General features: G+C 38.3%; 2 long non-coding RNA genes across 2 annotated transcripts; both read right to left on the bottom strand.

The window, feature by feature from the left end:
- Positions 1 to 637: 637 nt before the first annotated feature.
- Positions 638 to 1,484, bottom strand: LOC137026718 (uncharacterized). The gene is made up of 3 exons (XR_010895916.1): positions 1,285 to 1,484; positions 911 to 1,120; positions 638 to 756 (listed from the first exon to the last, which is right to left on the bottom strand). It is a non-coding gene; the product is annotated as an uncharacterized lncRNA (long non-coding RNA).
- Positions 1,485 to 13,122: 11,638 nt separating this feature from the next.
- On the bottom strand, positions 13,123 to 14,273 carry LOC137027409 (uncharacterized). The gene is made up of 5 exons (XR_010896029.1): positions 14,220 to 14,273; positions 14,082 to 14,126; positions 13,710 to 13,763; positions 13,448 to 13,492; positions 13,123 to 13,150 (listed from the first exon to the last, which is right to left on the bottom strand). It is a non-coding gene; the product is annotated as an uncharacterized lncRNA (long non-coding RNA).
- Between the last annotated feature and the right edge of the window lie 314 nt (positions 14,274 to 14,587).

Raw genomic sequence — 14,587 nt, 5'->3', positions numbered from 1 at the left:
TATTCATTCTATTTAATGTTCCCATTGTGGAGATTATAAAAGCCTGCTATATATAATTCATGAATGTGTGTGAAATGTTGCCTAGTTTTAAAGTACAGCAAAAAGCAGTATTAGTAATCCAGGGTTTGTTTATTGCATCATTAGGAATATTGCAAAAATAAAGGGCATTTCATGACACATTTCTAGAAAAAACATACTATTTTTGCAATTTACTGTATATAAATTAGGAATGCCCTGTAAGATTTTAATTTGTTTTTTTTTTATATCAGTTAGTAAAACACTAAGGTACTGCGTGAATTACACTTTTCCTCCAATACAAATTCTTACACCTTACATAAATAAATCGTTATCATAAATACTCACAATTCACTGACACACAAGTCTAAATAAACTTACATGCTCACTACACACACGCAAACAATTATTGCACCACTTTCAGTCTACAGGAAATCTGAATAATATAAACCCAGAGAACATATTCAGCTATGCTGGAAATCACTGATCATAAAGTACCTTACATTATAATACAATACTCAAAGTACTGTCAGCTGGAAACATTTCATTCCTCCCAGGAGCTTTGTAAATGCAATCTACTTTGGAAAGAGACTATAAAAAGCACACATGTCCAAGGACGATGCTCGCATCTTTTTCCCAGGTCTCTCCTCCGCCCTCTAAAAAAACGTCTCTTATGGGAAGCAGTTGCACGTCTCCTCTGTGGAGCTCTGAATTCCCTAGAACCCTCACTTGTGCCGTTACCTGCAACATAAGGCAAGGAAAACACTTATGCTCTTGTTATGCAATAGCTTTACTTGGCACAGTTTGGCCCTGTGTCTTTTTTGGAAATTTCTCATTTAGCAAAGCTGTTATCATGTGTCATACACTAATTTCATTACCAGAGATTACTTCTAACCTCACAACCATGTTGTGATATGATGACATGGGATGGATGGATTTCTTCATTGGAGTCTCCTCGTAAATGTAGCACCCTCTTGGTGGTAACCTTGTGTTTAGCAGCGGGGCTGTGTTTTTTGGGACATTTCAGGCTGATGCTTTGTGTGGCAGAGTTACTGTGTAACCGTAGGAATCGTAGTTGGACAACACTAAGATCTCTGTACTCAAACTGTGGAGTGCAAAAATCAGAAAATTACATTCATTAAGATGCCTGTCATTCTTAACAGAAATAATCATATTCATGGCACTTGTTTCCATAGAAACAAAAAAAAAATCCCTAAATTTACAAGAAATTTCATCATCTTATGAAATTCAGTAAGTTCAGTCATTTACCTTGAAGCCTCTGTGAAGCTCACTAAACCACTTCTTAGATCTGTCCACTGATGGCCATATTCCTGAAATCTTACAAAATCATGACCACAAATATAGTATCATTTCAGTATAACAATACCTGCACAAAGCAGTCTTCTTCAGTACGTGTTCATATGTTATTGTATGTTTCTGTGTCTATGTGATTTGTTGTGTGTAATAGAATGATGAGCAACAAATCTCTATAAAATTCTAATTTAATCACACTTTTGGACATCTCAGAGTAAAAAACATCAGTGTATGTGCAATGTTGCCTACAATTTTCAATGGAAAGTAGCTAAAGCCTGCTCAAAAAGTTGCTAAATGTGACAACTGTTGGCATTTCACATCTGTTTTCTCTCTTAATCCATACTCACATCCTGTATTTCACTATAATATATAGCCGAATGTCCAATAAAGCTATTCTCAATTACATATTTTCTGTCAGACAACGTTATGAGCATGATATAGCGACTGACTGACCACATGTTAAAAGGTACACTATGTAATTTTAGGCCCTGTAACAAAACTGCATGCATTTTGCGGAAGAACATTGTTTTGGTCATGCACTGTATGACTGTGAGGATGAATATGGTTATCCTACTGCCCATAAAACATTCACTACTAGGCTTAAGAGCAGTGCTACAACAACCATAATGAAATGACCCTTCACAATAGATAATGCTTTACAGTGAACTCTGTTAGAGAGCTACATATGGCAATTTATCTGTTCAATAAAATACCTAACTAATTGAGCAATCACCATCTCCACATCGCTTTTACTTCAAATCTTTTATTTCAAATCTCTCAGTTCTCGCCATTTCCGTAAAGCCAAGCCAATGTTGATTCTTGTTTTATTACGAGCTCTGTTGCATTCTTTTTTTGGCAGCAGACTCTCCTCTGTTGGATATGATGCGACACGCACGGGCGAGTGATGTATGTACACAATTTCCCGGGAAAACCTTCCAGGCAGGTCTAAAATATAAACACTTATAGTAGGCTTACCATAGTGAATCAAAGTAAGACAAAAACACATTTTGGAAGAATGTATTGACTCATTATTTAAATTTTGAACAAAAAAAAGTTACATTGTACCTTTAACCAGCAGTCCAAAAAAGTCACTAGATTTGTCGCTAGCTGAAAAAAGTTGCTAAAGATGTCTGAAATGTTGCTCAATCTATCTACAAAGATGCTAAGTTGGCAACACTGTTTACGTATGTGTCTATAACCCTGGGTATACTTTTTATATAATATTTTACGCGTACACTAGTATATGTACAGTCGAACGCACAGCCTTGCAAAGTAAACTTCATACACAGGCGTTCAACGCATGCACAATTTTGAGCAATCTCTCTCCACGAGTTACAACCCATGTAAGCATCTTTGTATTCTTTCATGCTAGAGTTGTACAAATGAGGGTACTTTCTAACCTCTTTGCAAAATCTCTCCTATGTAGGCCTCCATCGTCGCTGTAGCTTCATGCGTTCCGGTCTGTTTTGTTTATGCAGTTTTTCTTTGACTACTTTGTGAATCGACGCCCCCAGGGCATGGCTGCCACCATAGCTAAACTAATTACTGCAAAAAAAATTAAATGTGCACGTGCGACGTGCACATACTGTTCTGATGACGAAATTCGCACCACACGCACTGTACGCTGACCTCGTGTACGTCTAAAAAGTGCAGTATACTTTGGGCTTTAGAGTCATCCAAGAAGATTGATGAAAATCCTCTTACTTTAGACTGGACAGGAGACACACAAGTTAGACCACCAGCAGTGAAATTACAGAACACACGGAGAGCATCAAATGGACATCCGTGGTTAGGATCAACGTAGTAGTGCCCTATAAATACATGACCACAATTAATTAAAAATGTCCTTCTATGAGATTTTTCTTTTTAAACAAGAGTACATTTTCTGATCTGAAGTTGACAGTGGTTTTCTGCTCACCGTCTCTAAGGTGAGGCTGGATGAGACTCAGCTCTCTGCAGGTGGTGGCTGGGCTGTCTTTGGTGCCTTGTGAGTTTCTATTATCCTCAATCCCATCTTCAGGGTCATCAAATCGAGACTTTCGTAATAATAACCTTGCTTTCTAAAAAGAATGTGCAAAGACATTAGTACAATCAATATATTAAAAGCTTCATCTTGGGTCATCTTAATTATCTTGGGTCTTCCTGCTACCCAACCCCACCTTTTCCTCTACCTGTATTTGACAATAAAAGTGTGTTTCTGTGTTCAATAAATCAAGCTTGACTGCTTGAGTTAGTACCAACATTTTGTGAGACTCTTCTTTGAGCACGAGGAGGAGGATGAAGCCTTGGTGTCAGTTGGCTGTGAATACCTGGTTTTCCCTTGTAAGAAAATGAAATTAATTCAGAATATAAAGGATTAAGGCACAAGATCTCTTTAAAAGGAGTGAAATAAGTATGAAATGAAAGTGCTGACATTATTAACATGCAGTCACATTCAGGAAAAACTTACAGGTGGACCTCTCCGACCTTTCACACCTTTTTGTCCCGATATTCCCTGAACACCTTTCATACCCTGTTGATATGAACAATATTTAAGAAAGCACATTTAACCATCTTAAGCTTTTCGAAAAAAGGGTCACACCTTGGCTGTTCGCAGTGGGTGGGAGTGAATCTTTTGCACTCTGGAAGTTCATTGTGGTTGATATATAGATTTTATTCAACAAACATAAAAAAAACACTTTTTTGTTTATTCGGATTGCATATCTTTTAAAGGAACAGTTCAGCCAAAAATGAAAATTTGTTGTTTATCTGCTTACCCCCAGCGCATCCAAGATGTAGGTGACTTTGTTTCTTCAATAGAACACAAATGATGATTTTTAACTCCAACCGTTGCCGTCTGTCAGTCAAATAATGCGAGTGAATGGGTACTTGGATCAATAAGAGTCAAAAAACCTTGCATAGACAAATCCAAATTAAGTGTATTCGCTTAGTGAGGTCTGATCGTGCTCTGACAACTGCAGTGATGTCTCGCGCTTATACTTCAATAAGTACTAGACATCACTGCCGTTGTCAGAGCGCGATCAGACCTCACTAAGCGAGTGCTGAACGCAGTTGGACATAGTGGTGTATTAGAGGTAAAAAATTATATAAATACTGTTCGGTTTCTCGCACAAACTGATTGTTTCGTGTCTTAGGACATCAATGTGTCGTCACGAACTGCAGGGTTTAATTTGGATTTGTCTATGCAAGGTTTTTCGACTTATTTATCTAAGTTCCCCTTCACTCCCATTATTTGACTGACAGTAGGCTACGGTTGGAGTTAAAAATCATTATTTGTGTTCTACTGAAGAAACAAAGTCACCTACATCTTGGATGTGCTGGGAGTAAGCAGATAAACATCAAATTTTCATTTTTGGGTGAACTATCCCTTTAAAAAATTATCAGTTATGAATCACTCAGATTGAGGGAACCATTACTGTAAAGACTCTTATGCTCACCAAAGCTTCATTTATTTGATCAAAATACAGAAAACAGAAATATTGTGAAATATTTTCTGTCAGTTTTCTATTTAATTCCATTTAAAAGTAATTTATTCATGTGATGGCATATTTCTTATTTATTTTTATACCATAACTTTTCTTTGCAATTTTCATAAACTTAAAATGTAATATATATATATTTTCAACACTTCAACATAACCCCACTGAACATTGTCGTTTGAGTTATTACTGCATCACTACAGGTCAGCCTGACCGTAAGATCTGTCTCTGTGCTGTACCTACCTGGTTCAGGTACAGGGTAATGATAAGCAGAGCTATATAAATTACAATCACACCTGCAATTTCAGTACACACCTTCCTTCCAGGTGGACCCTGTAGAGCAAAATAAGAATCTGTCTGATCTGTGCTATTGTTCAAAAGCAAATAAAGTTTGTCAATGAGTTTACAAAGAGACATACAGTTGAACCAGGAAATCCTTTGCCACCAGGAGGCCCACGAGCACCAGCTTCTCCCTGCAACAAAAAACATACTTATATAAAACAAAGGGTCACAGTAAGTATGTGCACAATATAAAGTGCAGGAAGTTATTTACCCTTCTGCCTTTTGGCCCAGGCCGCCCCTTGTACCCTGGAGCACCTTGCTTTCCCTGCAAGATGAAGGAAAACATTCATAGTATAAAAAGAAACTGGTTGTTTTTGCTGTGTTTCATCTGAAATTACCTTTTCTCCTGGTGGTCCAATGGGCCCTTGCAATCCTCTAATTCCAATATGGCCCTGTAAATTGTATTAATGAGCATATTAACGCTATAAAGCATATTGTATGTATCATATTTAATACACAAATTTCTAAGACTTCTAAATTATCAACAGTTTATACTTTTTAGTAAAGTATAGGCATCTTTTAGTGTGATTCTAAAAATGAAAATACCCTCTAAATATACCCTTCAGGTACATTACAAACTTTAAGAATTACATCTTCATTTTCAGCCATATAAATATCAGTAATTGCACCAAATTGCCTATTTTTGTTCAGTTTGGGTCTGGGAGGTGTTTTTTTTTCTTACTCAAGTATGAGCTCCATATTCTCCTATGTCATACTATGATCCATAAAACCCTGCCGTATCAAATATGAAACTCAACAAAAACATATATGCAAACCTTTTTTATTATTATTATTATTTTTTTTTTTTGAGAATTTGTCAAAAGGTTCAATAAACTTTGATTTTTTTCTGACTAATATATTGGATGTCATGGCTTTACAGGGATACCTTAGGTCCTTTCTGTCCAACATCTCCCTTTTCACCTCGAAGTCCTGGAATCCCCTAATTTAAACAAAATTAATAATAATAAAATAAAATCCTTGTGGATTGTAGAAGGCAAAACAATGACTTTATTTAAAATACCTTCGGCCCTATCAGCCCAGCGGGCCCTGGTTTCCCTTCTGGTCCTATAGAGCCCTGTGATGAAGAGGCTGGTCAACTGACTGTTGTAGGAAATATTTATTAATAAGTAAGAAGAGAAATTACCTTTGGTCCAGATAGTCCTTGACTTCCTTGCAAACCCGGTTTTCCTGGGGTGCCCTGTGAATGTGTATTTCAAACCATGCTTCAAATCATGACCATATATTACTTTACTTTATAATGAATCATTCAAACATTCTGTATAAAACAAGCTTACTTACAGCACCACCTGGCAAACCTGGTCTCCCTGAAGGTCCTCTGAATCCAATGTCACCCTAGAAGTTAATATAAACATTCACTTAGTAGCACCTGTACAGTGAGAATGTAATTTGACGTATTCAATTCTAGGAATATTACAGTTCTAAGCGATCTGACTGATCTTGGGCCACACATTCCAGCAACAACTTAGAATACACCCTAGCTTTGTGGCCGTTAGTTTTGCATGGGCAAGCAAGCACCTTCATAAAATTTGAATAGTGAATAAAGTCAAGCTACTCACTGGGTCGCCCTCAGTGCCTATAACTCCCAGCAGTCCATCTGTTCCACCTTTCCCCTTAAATGAAGTTAATGTAAAAGACAATCGTATTTGGCACAATCATTAAACAGTTAAAAAGGTTAAGGATTTGTCCTAGGGATACTTGCTGGCTTTCCAGGGAGACCAGGACTGCCATGTTTCCCTTTTGGTCCTCGAGGTCCCTAGAGAACAATTAAACAAATGCATGAACTTTTTATTTTTGTGTTAGAGAAATATGAAATAATACCAGTAAAGCTGCTGATTATCAAGACCATAAATGTCAGAAAAGATTTTTGGACCCACTGGCTTTCCTGCAACACCTTTACTGCCTCTCCTTCCAGTAGAACCGCTCATTCCCTGTGTGAAAGAATCACATTAAAAGGTTAGTTCACCCAAAAATGAAAATTCTGTCATTAATTAATCATGTCCCTCATGTCGTTCCAAACCCATAAGACCTTCGTTCATCTTCAGAACACAAATGAAGATCTTTTGATTAAATCTGACAGCATTCTGTCTCTCCATAGACAGCAACGCAGACACTTTGATGCTTCAAAAAGTTCATAAAGTCAAACTAATCCATATGAATTGAGTGGTTTAGTCCAAATTTTCTGAAGAGACTTGATTGCTTTATATGATGAACCGATTTAATGTGGGAATCAAAGTGTGTCAGTTGCATAGCAGTCTATGGACAGAAAGCTCTCAGATATCCTCAAAAAGATCTTCATTTGTGTACCGAAGATGAACGAAAGTTTTTTGGGTGAACTATCCCTTTATCCCTTAATCTGAGTGGGCTTGTTGTAATGTTTTGTTGTCCAAATTCAACAGGTTTTTTTTTTTCAATACGTTGGCAAACATTAAAATATGAGCAACATTCTAGTCACAAAGCATGCAGTAATTTTTGAGCAGATTAAATGATACGTCTGTAAAATATCGACCCACTGACTTTTGGCCCTGATTGACCCTTGACTCCTTTTCCCCCTGGAGGTCCTGAAGATCCTGGTTTTCCCTTCAGACCGTGAGGACCCACAGCTCCTGGCTGACCCACTGAACCCTAAACAGGGGCAAAGATCAATCAAATATGTTAACACTGTACACTTTAACATACTGTATGCCAGTACAAAATGCCTTTGTCTTGGTTTTATTGAAAAATGCTTCTCATTTTGTTCTTTGTTTTGGAAACCAATCGGGGTGTAAAGTGTTATCTCACCATTTTGCCTCTTGTTCCAGGTTCTCCTTTCTTCCCACTTGGACCTTGAACACCCTGTAGCATACAAGATCAGGTCCATAAGGCCAGACATCTTTTTTATAATGTATGCATTTTCAAAAGTAAAAACCTACACTTAGGCCTATCTTCCCAGGGCCCCCTGAATTCCCTTTAAGTCCAGGCTCTCCCTACAGGAGACAAAAACAAAAGCCGATGTACTTACTCATACAATAGTGTAACAGAGCATACATTTTATTTCATCTTACCACACAAAACATGGGTGAATAACTTAAGACCACATTAGGTCAATTGACAGTGACCGTCTAATGTATTTGATACAGAATGAACTATAGGTCTAGGTAAATATGGCATCAGAAGACAGTAAAAAATAATACAAACATACTTTCAGCCCATGCTTTCCACTTTGTCCAACAAATCCTTCTTTTCCAGGCAAACCCTAAATTTGAATGAAATACACAAATGTTGAATATATATCCCAAAATATACAATACATAAAATATATCAAACCTAACTTACTGGTAATCCAACAGCACCATTTGGACCCGGAGGCCCATTTGTTCCTGCCTCACCCTTTAATATCCAAAGAACAGTGAAATAATCAAAATAAATTTATATTTCCCTATAGGCTACACTGTCTGTAAAGGAGGAAGTGGTACCCACAACAAGTCCATGTCGACCTTTGTCACCTTTATCACCAGCTTCTCCCATGTTTCCCCCAGGACCGTACTTTCCCACCAAGCCGGATTGACCTCTTACACCTGACTGACCCTAAGCATTCACAAAAACACACAGAAAACATAATAACAATCAGAATACAATAATGCATTTGACTATTTCATCCAATCACCTGTGCAAACTTAAAAAAAACTAACTTTTTCACCAGGGGATCCAGGATCTCCCTTCTGCCCTGGAGCACCTCTCAAACCCTTATAAAAAAACAAACACAACATCTCTTTTATTCATTTACGGTATTGCGTACTTGGGAAATAATCCAAAAACAGATAAATAATCTCACATCTCTTCCTGCTGGTCCTTTCGCACCAGGTGGTCCTCGATTTCCACTCTCGCCTGGGATTCCTTTTAGGCCATGTTCACCAAGACAGCCTTTTTGACCCTTCTCACCCTACAACCGACAGTTCTGTCCTGTGTATCATTTACATAGAACACCATAACACAATGTACACGTATGAAATGGAGATGGCAAAAATACAGCATCAGAGGATTTGTACTCACAGGCAGTCCTTTACTTCCTGCTGGTCCGACTGGTCCAGTTTTACCCACTAGGCCCTAAAGCAAAGCACCACCCATCTATTTAATACTATTATACTATTATTAAAAGGTATGGGGTCAATAGGATTTTTGAAATATTTTTGAGTCTCACCAAGGCAGCATTTATTTGATCAAAAATACAGTAAAACAGTTATATTGTGAAATATTATTACAATTTAAAAATTCGAATTTGAATATATTTTAAAATGTAATTATTCCTGTGATCAAAGTTGAATTTTCAGCATCATTACTCCAGTCTTCAGTGTCACATGATCCTTAAGAAATCATTCTAATACAGTGGGTATGAAAGTATTCAGACCCCCTTAAATATATTGCAGCCATTTGCTAAAATCATTTAAGTTCTTTTTTTTTTCTCATTAATGTACACACAGCACCCCATATTGACAGAAAAACACAGAATTGTTGACATTTTTACAGATTTATTAAAAAAGAAAAACTGAAATATCACATGGTCCTAAGTATTCAGACCCTTTGCTCAGTATTTAGTAGAAGCACCCTTTTGATCTAATACAGCCATGAGTCTTTTTGGGAAAGATGCAACAAGTTTTTCACACCTGGATTTGGGGATCCTCTGCCATTCCTCCTTGCAGATCCTCTCCAGTTCTATCAGGATGGATGGTAAACGTTGGTGGACAGCCATTTTTAGGTCTCTCCAGAGATGCTCAATTGGGTTTAAGTCAGGGCTCTGGCTGGGCCATTCAAGGACAGTCACAGAGTTGTTGTGAAGCCACTCCTTCGTTATTTTAGCTGTGTGCTTAGGGCCATTGTCTTGTTGGAAGGTAAACCTTCAGCCCAGTCTGAGGTCCTGAGCACTTTGGAGAAGGTTTTAGTCCAGGATATCCCTGTACTTGGCTGCATTCATCTTTCCCTCGATTGCAACCAGTCGTCCTGTCCCTGCAGCTGAAAAACACCCCCACAGCATGATGCTGCCACCACCATGCTTCACTGTTGGGACTGTATTGGACAGGTGATGAGCAGTGCCTGGTTTTCTCCACACATACCGCTTAGAATTAAGGCCAAAAAGTTTTATCTTGGTCTCATCAGAGCAGAGAATCTTATTTCTCACCATCTTGGAATCTTTCAGGTGTTTTTTAGCAAACTCCATGCGGGCTTTCATGTGTCTTGCACTGAGGAGAGGCTTCCGTCGGGCCACTCTGCCATAAAGCCCCGACTGGTGGAGGGCTGCAGTGATGGTTGACTTTCTACAACTTTTTCTCCCATCTCCCGACTGCATCTCTGGAGCTCAGCCACAGTGATCTTTGGGTTCTTCTTTACCTCTCTCACCAAGGCTCTTCTCCCCCGATAGCGCAGTTTGGCCGGACGGCCAGCTCTAGAAAGGGTTCTGGTCGTCCCAAACGTCTTCCATTTAAGGATTATGGAGGCCACTGTGCTCTTAGGAAACTTAAGTGCAGCAGAATTTTTTTTGTAACCTTGGCCAGATCTGTGCCTTGCCACAATTCTGTCTCTGAGCTCTTCAGGCAGTTCCTTTGACCTCATGATTCTCATTTGCTCTGACATGCACTGTGAGCTGTAAGGTTATATAAACAGGTGTGTGGCTTTCCTAATCAAGTCCAATCAGTATAATCAAACACAGCTGGACTCAAATGAAGGTGTAGAACCATCTCAAGGATGATCAGAAGAAATGGACAGCACCTGAGTTAAATATATGAGTGTCACAGCAAAGGGTCTGAATACTTAGGATCATGTGATATTTCAGTTTTTCTTTTTTCATAAATCTGCAAAAATGTCAACAATTCTGTGTTTTCCCTTTCAATATGGGGTGCTGGGTGTACATTAATGAGAAAAAAAAATGAACTTAAATGATTTTAGCAAATGGCTGCAATATAACAAAGAGTGAAAAATATAAGGGGGTCTGAATACTTTCCGTACCCACTGTATGCTGAAAAAGAACATTTCTTAATATTATCAATGTTGAAAAGAGTTGTGCCGCTTCATATATTTGTGGAAACCATGATACATTTACAATGTAAACATTTTTACTGTTACTTTTGAACAATTTAATGCATCCTTGCTGAATAAAAGTATCTTAATTATCTTTGCAGTAAGTGTAACTACATAATCAAAATTTATAAGCAATCTACCTCCTCACCATCGATACCAGCAACTCCCTTCAGTCCACTAGCTCCTCTCAGTCCCTTTGGCCAAAACATTTATGAACAAAAGGTCTCATACAAGGCCACAATGGGAGAATGGCAATATATTTTACATACTGTATATAATGAAGATAAAACTAGAAAAAAAATAGCCCACCTTATTGCCTTTATCTCCTGGAGGTCCGATGGGTCCAGGTGGTCCATCTTTACCCTGAAAGAGAGACAATATGGAATTAGAGCTGAAACCTTCCATCAGTCCTCACAACAATAAACCAAATAATCCAAAAACACATACTGGGTACCCAGCCAGTCCATATGGCCCAGGAGGTCCCCGGGGCCCTTGATTTCCTACCGGCCCCTGCAGACCTGTCTCACCCCACTGGCCTATGTTTCCTCGTGGGCCCTTTAGAAGATTTAATTTACAAATGTTTCACACAAATCACACATCTTTTCAACATTGGATAAACGCTTACTATTTCTGCATCACTGTCCAAAAGATTGCAAAAAAATTGTGAATGTGTGTTAAATGTATGTCTTACAAGTGGTCCTATGTAGCCCTTCTCTCCTGGTATGCCTCGAGGACCCTAGATAGCAAAAATGATAGATTTCAATCAAAGTAACAGAGCCTAAATTTTAATGGCAATTAAATAAGATAAGGCACTTACTGGCTGTCCAGGCTTTCCTTTTGGCCCCTCAGGGCCATTTTTCCCCTAATATCAAATTAAAAGATGTATTTGGGTATGAATTATAAGAAAAGAATGGACAGATGAACATATGGCTTGTGAATGGAGGAGGTTTGGTTTAAATGCAAGAATGAAAGGAAACTTTCTGCTTCTGCTGCTGATTACTGTTAAACTTGGCTAATAATGTTTTTAGCTTTTTGTCTCATTAAGTTTTGTCATCATATGCAGTGATGTGTCACATGACGTGACTTCTACATTTTACAAAACCACTAACCTTTTCCCCAGGACTGCCATGAAACCCTACTGAACCCTCTCTGCCTTTGACACCCTGAAGGAAACAGACCATGACACAATGTATTATATAAATAAATTTAAAAAACAAAACACTATCAAAAGTGAACTGGCCACATAAAATTCATCGCCAGTTGCAATAAAAGAGCACAGAAAAATATCCAAATTTGGACAAGGTCTATGCTGGAGAACTGGGTGTCATGTTAGATTTAAAAAAAAGGTAGGAATTTTATGAAATCATTATTTACTGTGATTCCAGGCTTTCCAGGTTTGCCAGTGAGACCTCGGCTCCCTGGTTCCCCCTTTAAAAAAGGTTGTTTAATAGCATTGTGCTGCAGGTCATATTCTTAGACAGCAATGACAGGCCTGGCAAACTATGACATTTTTAACAGCTAAATATACCACAAGATGGGGTGTTGCATAACTAAGACACTGAAGGGTTTGGAAACCCTGTCAATCAGAAAAGGAAAATAAAACTCACAGTTTTTCCAACAGGACCTTGGATTCCTGGTCCACCAGGCTTTCCCTGTAAACCCTGTTCAGACATCAGATTTAATCAGTCCAAGTCAGTATAAAGATGTCTCACAAAGCCTAAAAAATAAGAAGAGGTCTTACCCGGGGTCCTGTAGGTCCTCTATCTCCATCTGACCCCTGTGGTCCAATTGATCCCTGTAACACATATTACTCTTAGTGGCTAATGAGGCAAACTAACTGTGCATTCTTTATCAAAAGTTGTATGTGTGGCTCTTACAGGTGAACCATGAGTGCCGTCCTGTCCTCTACTCCCCGAAACACCCTGCAGTCCCTAAATGATGATAAACATCATGACTTAGATAATATAACATGATATAGCTTGACACATGCTAATCCACGTCTGTCTATGCTACAGTTAAAGGTGCAATAGGTGATTCTCTACAGAAATATTTTTGGACGGCTATTTGCAGGGAGGGTGGGATCGTATACTTTCAATGCTAGCAGGCTAACTTTAGCATTTCCCAGATCTCCTACTGCACCTTTAAATCAGCGCTATGCTAATTTTGCTGTGACATTCAGTGTTGGAGTATGACATGCATTTGACCAATCATTAGGGAACTCAATTTACCTTTTGACCTTTAAATCCAGTTCCTCCAGGGACCCCTGGTCTACCCTGTCCAATAAAAAGCAAACAAATAAATAAAAAATCAATTAAAAATTTTTTTTGTCCATGTACATGAGTGTGATTTTCTGTTGTAACTGAAATAATTCTGACCATAGGAATTACAAAAACATGAGCAGACCTTACTAAATAATGCATGACACTTTTAAAGTTGTTAAAAAGACATTTTAATATATTTAAAAAGTAATGATCTGATGTACAAGGGAACCTTAATACCAGGCTCTCCTTCAGGTCCTAGTTCTCCTGATTTTCCCATCTCCCCCTATAAAAAAGACATTTAGAAATACTTTTAAAACAAATCTTTTAGTTTTCTCATAATTTTTCACTTTCGGACTTGGAGTCTGTAATGGACACTAGTAGTAAAAACTTTGGCAAAACTAAGTTTATCATTGCCACAGTGTTCTGTAAAAATAATGTAAATGTGTTTACAGCGCCACCTACAGGTCAAAGCTATTAGTAGTTTTAGTTAGAAGTAATGAAAAATAATCTACAGATAGATTTTTCTGTAAATACCACTGTGCTATGATCAAATAAATCTACTTAAACAATTGGTGTCCTGTATTTAATAAATTATACTTACCAAAGGTCCTGGAAAACCAGAAAATCCTCCTTGGCCAATCCGACCCTTTTAAAGTTAAATAGTGTTGTTTTATTGCAAATGTTTATGAATGTGGTATCTAAAGTATGTCATCTTTCAGAGAGAGGAATTATCAATCACCTTGTCACCTCGTGGGCCACGGACACCTTGGATACCCGGAGGACCTCTCTCTCCCTGCAGACGCCATTTGTATACGATAACTGTGTTTTTCTGGGATAGCACATTAGGTTACATTTGTTTGAGAAATAGAGAACTACAGTTACTGTACCTTAAGTCCATCTTTTCCTAGTCTCCCAGGATCTCCAATAGGTCCATCATAGCCCTGAAGCAAAAGCAATACATTGACTAAGTTGACTTTCAATGAGTCAGTTTTTAGCCAGTTAAAAGTAGCCGCCGCTCACCGTGGGCCCCGGTAAACCAGCAGGTCCGATAGGGCCTGTCTCTCCCTGTACACCAGAATGCCCTCCTCTGCCTCTGAATCCCTGTTT

Source organism: Chanodichthys erythropterus, chromosome 9 (genome assembly GCF_024489055.1).
Source record: "Chanodichthys erythropterus isolate Z2021 chromosome 9, ASM2448905v1, whole genome shotgun sequence".
In the NCBI taxonomy this organism is placed as follows: domain Eukaryota; kingdom Metazoa; phylum Chordata; class Actinopteri; order Cypriniformes; family Xenocyprididae; genus Chanodichthys; species Chanodichthys erythropterus.
Note: the sequence above shows the minus strand (reverse complement) of the source record. Positions and strands in the feature narration are given on the sequence as shown.